Genomic DNA, 5508 nt, shown 5'->3' with positions numbered 1-5508 from the left:
GGTTATTAATGTGTTAATAAATGTTGATTTCAAAAAGAGAAAAAGGAGATAAAGATCTGAGGTTGTAGATTGCCAAGTGAATAGTCTTTGTGATTGACTGGTACTAGGAGAAATAGGGCAGTGTAACTTTTGATTATCTTGGTAAACTATTTATTACAGTAGAATTTTGACCTGGGGGGTAATAGAGTGAGAAGCACTTGGTAGCAGAAAATTATGGTTTTTGAACATCTCTTGTTAAATATTTCTCAGAGGTATTTTTCAGTTGAAAGCCTTTGAAAAGGTTGAAAATACTAGCACCTACATTTTCTTAGTTCCAAATCACTGTCACCTTTGGTACAGTGGCAACTCTGGTGGACTGTGTTTCTGTATGTCATGTTAGCTGGGAAGAAAGAAGACTATCAATGTAATTAGTGTTAGTGAAGGGGGATAACAGAAAATGGATAATTTAGGAACAATGATGGTGATTTTTGAATTCGTTAATGAACATTTCTAAGGATAATTGTTAATTTAATGCTTAGGTGAAACTTTCATTGAGATATTCTATTCTTATGAGCCGTCAAGTTGAAAGTTTAATTTTGTCATCAAATGCAAAAGTAAATCCTGAAAGAAATAGTTAATAAAATACTTCTGTAATATTTTATGTCATATTTTTTAAATTATATAAAGAAGGAAATACTTGTCTTCTCAATTTTTGTTTTGATTATGAAAATCTCATCTGAGAGTGTTGGTTGATGTATATTAGCACCTGAGTGGATACAGGAGCATCACTCCTGCTTTCTGAATTATGAGAAACATAAAGAATGAACATAATGAGCACAAGTCAGAATCCCAACACCAACTATTATCTGTATGATATTTGGTAAATTAACTTTATCTGAGCGTCTCTGTTTATCAAAATGAAAATGATAGTGACTCTTCATGGAGAGGTTATGATGGGGGTGCTGTCATGGATGGTTGAGTGAATTACGTGTTCATGGGAAAGTGACTGCTCTCAGCTATTGATTTCTACTCATCAAATATTTCCTACTACTGTAGTATAAACAATCTACACCTTTTGGAGAAGAGAGTCTGTTAATTTAATCAAATATAATCCACAATAACCTATCTGTCTATCCATTTATCTATTTATTTATCTATCTATCTCCAGAATCAACAGAAAAATTCATTTAGTAGCCACTTAAGGAGTAATCATGGCAGTTTACATTTGGAGAAATTAGGACTGCTTTAACATTTAAAAATCTCCCATATGGCCAATAAGATACTGCAAGCATTGAAGTAAAATAAAAATCTGAGAATTTAATCAATAAGGAGATTATGTTATCTATCAAAATTATGTGCATGGCCTTAGAAGAGTATTTAGCAGAATCCTTTGCAAGATTGTTTTTACTATTTCAAGACAAGGAAGCTACCCCAAGGCATCAGTTGTTTATAGGGCCCCTTTCTCTATTCCTTCTTCTTCTTATACATCTACAGATGTTGTGCTGTTAAAAGCTTTAATTAACTTATACTTTTCTTAGAAAATTCCCCAAAACTATAACCCTATAGTGTGTAGAGTTCTTTTCAGCAGCTCTTTAAAAACCAGATTAAGTAGGCTAGATAAATTTTAAAGTACAGAAAGATATAGGAATTCTGTTGGCTTCCTTTAGGAAGTTATTTTTTTGTTTTGTTTTACATTTTAAATTTATTTTTAGGAATACATCTCGATTTCAATTCTGTCCAGTATACAGCTTAACATCTTTGCTCTATTACCTGTTTTAGAGATTCTGCAAGATCCTTTGGCCAAAAGCACTAAATTTTAACAAGGCTTAATAAAATATCACTGCCTTATATTTTACATCCTCCAGGTCAATAGAATAGCTATACATGACCAAAAAAAATAGGTAAGCTAGTATTTCAGACATGTCATTAGCATGAGTCACTTGCTAATTACTTGGAATTCATATTTACAACAAATACAAGTATATAGTAATTGGCCAATTCAGTAATACTGGGTTTCATATCAATACAGTAAAATCCTAAAATATTAGATAATTATAGAATAATTCTAAACTATTACCAAGTGATTTTGAAAAATCTACTTAAATAAGATTGACCCAGTTCTCAAAATGCTTTAAAAAAAAAACAAAAACGAATATTCCATCTCACAGTTCTCAGTTTAGATATTTTTCCTAAAGCAAGCTTGGTAACAGAATGTTTTAGCCTCAGAACGTAAGTCCACCATCTATAACAACATGAAGGTAAAGGCCTGCAGGTAAGTTTTCAACAACTACCACTGTGTTTTGCTATCTGAAGCTTACCAAAGTTAGTGAATGTGGCTATGTTTTTTTCCCAGTAAGCTCTGAGAAATGCATTTAACAACTTAACTTGAGGCCTATAACAAGGCTTCATGGTGATATTAAAGCAGGACTAATCCTGGGCTTATCTCCAAATTCCAGGCACCCTTAACGGCATCCACATGGAAAATGTTGAAATGTGTGAAATAAGCTGGGGCTTAACCTCAGAGATAGGGTATATTTGAACCTGACAGTTCTCTGAACTTTGCATGCTTAGATGAATGCAAGTCTAAATTGAGGATAGTTGCAGGAGAGTTGCTGACACACTTTCTTTAATGCAAATATGGAGGCACTACTGTATACCCAAGTACACACACCCGAACACAGGCACACATACATACTCTCATTCATTTCTGCCCCTGCTTGTTTAAAACCTCCTGGGCAGAAAACGTAAGTAGTTGAATATTTGAGTTTCAGAAAGATCTGTTATCCTCCCTGTACTCATTAGAGGGAAAAGCAGACTTGAAACTATCCTCCCAATGCCAACAACTTTAAAGAAATCCAGCTTATTTTTCCTTAGACAGCCCAGACTCTTACTATCCAAAGTGTGGTGCATGGACCAGCAGCAGCATTTTGAAGCTTGCTAGAAATGCAGATTCTCAGACCTCACCAGATGAATCAGAATCTGCATTTCAACAATATCTATGTGTACTTTCTGTAGGAATTAAAGTTTCAAAATCACTGTCATGCATTTTAAAATTGGGGTGGAATGGCCAGACATAGTGGTTCACACCTGTAATCCCAGCAGTTTGGAAAGCTGAGACAGGATAATCACTTGAACCCAAGAGGTGAACATTGCCATGAGCCAAGATCGTGCCACTGCACTCCAGCTTGGGTGTCAGAGTGAAACTCTCTCAAAAAGATAAATTAAAATAAAATAAAATTGGAGTTTAAGTTTCAGTGACTAATATGCATGCAATAAGGAATTTCTTTTTTTATTTTTATTTTACTTTAGGCTCTGGGGTACATGTGCAGGTTATGCAGGGTTGTTGCATAGGTGCATACATAACCAGGTGGTTTGCTGCCTTGTATTCCCCCTTTGACTATAACTTGCATTTCTCCCCATGTTATACCTCCCCACCCCCTGCTGTCCCACCCCTAGCATCCCCCCAACTGCCCCCAGTGTATGATGCTTCTCTCCCTGTGTCCATGTGTTCTCATTGTTCAACACCTGCCTATCAGTGAGAACATTCAGTATTTGATTTTCTGTTCTTGTGTCAGTTTGCTGAGAATGATAGTTTCCAGATTCATCCAAGTCCCTACAAAGGACACGAACTCACCATTTTTTATGGCTGCATAGTATTCCATGGTGTATATGTGTCACATTTTCTTTGTCCAGTCTATCATTGATGGGCATTTGGGTTGGTTCCAGGTCTTTGCTATTGTACACAGGGCTACAATAAGTAATCTCAAAAACTCTCCTGTTTCTTACATGTTATTACAAAATAAATTTTGCTGTTTGTTTATACTGTTTAGTGTGCAATTAACATTGGATTTATAAGTTTATAAAGGACATCCACGGTATTTTATGTAATATTACTTGTTATATTTTCTTGCTAGATATTGCCATTTTCCCACAATTTGCAGATATTTGCTTTGCTTTCTTGTGAACTCATTTTATAGCATTTGATGTTTAATTCTAGTTTACTGTCATAACTTACCCCCTTGACAATTTTCCCTTTTTGTTAAAGAAATAATGCCTTTCAAAACTTTGTAAGTCTAGTTTGTTTTGGAATCAGACAATAACTTTTATGCCAAGGTTACAAGGAAAAAAATATTTTATATATATATCTATCAATATGTATATAATATGTATATATACATACATATATTTATAAATGTATATAGTATGCATGTATCCATATACATGTATATACATACATATACATATGGGAATAGCAAAGCAATTCCTATAATGATCTATATTATCATTAAAAAATCCTAGACTCTTCATATGGATGAAAGTGTTTTTAAATCTTTAAAATAGTTGTAATATTTTTAATGATTTAACAAATGATCATGTCAAATCTTGAATTCAATTTCTATTTTACACACACAGTCTCTCTCTAAGTATACATCAGGAAAAGTTTCCATAAGCAGACAAATCAGTCAGCACAAGTTTTACAACTATTCGAAGTTGGTAGATATCATCAGTGTAAACAAGGTTGTAAAATCGATGAAGAATGGTAGTGCATCTTTATTTTATATTACACAATACTAACACTAAAGTGCATTTAAAGATTCTGAGACGACAGTCAACAAAAATGTTTTAGTGCTAGTATTCCATCAGATATTCCACTATATTATGAGACAAGCAATTTTTATGCCTCAGATTTATTGAGAGCTAGTCCTTCTAAATAAATCTTATAGTTATTTAGATTTAATATTCATATTTAAAATCGTGAGGATAATTGTGTTTCTTAAAAAATCAAACTACAGTTTCAAACCAAATACTGTTTAGTAGCAGAAAGTAAGCAAATGTTAAAAGTACAATATATTTAGAAATTCAGCATTATATGCCCAAGAATCGAAAGTAGCTATTTTGCTTTCTGACATTTGTATATCATGTTGCAATAAACGTTAAATCTGCAGATTGTCTTAATAGCTATGTTAACAGATTAACATTTGTGAATGTAGGGGAATCTGGGACATTGAGCAACATTGCTTTCTGTGGTCAGATGTATGAACTTAGAACAGCAATGTGTGATCAATGTTGGGAAAATTATCCTACAATATGAAGCGGTAAAACTTTGGGAACTTACAAAATAAAAACTTAACTCATAAAAAGTCTTTGTGCATTCATAAAAGATGAGTGTTACCCATCAGTAGCAGAATATGCTTTGAGTAGAATCTGTCTCAGAAGAAAAGGACTTTTGAGATTTCCCTCCCTCTTACTTGTAAATTAATAATTCAGTAGAGACGGGGTTTCACCATGTTGACCAGGATGGTCTCGATCTCTTGACCTCGTGATCCACCCGCCTCGGCCTCCCAAAGTGCTGGGATTACCTACTAAAAATACAAAAATCAGCTGGGCATGGTGGCGCGTGCCTGTAATCCCAGCTACTCAGGAGGCTGAGGCAGGAGAATTGCCTGAACCCAGGAGGCGGAGGTTGCGGTGAGCCGAGATCGCGCCATTGCACTCCAGCCTGGGTAACAAGAGCGAAACTCTGTCTCA

The sequence above is a fragment of the Cebus imitator genome, unplaced genomic scaffold (assembly GCF_001604975.1).
Source record: "Cebus imitator isolate Cc_AM_T3 unplaced genomic scaffold, Cebus_imitator-1.0 Scaffold615, whole genome shotgun sequence".
Classification (NCBI taxonomy): Eukaryota; Metazoa; Chordata; class Mammalia; order Primates; family Cebidae; genus Cebus; species Cebus imitator.
This window is presented reverse-complemented; position numbering follows the sequence as displayed.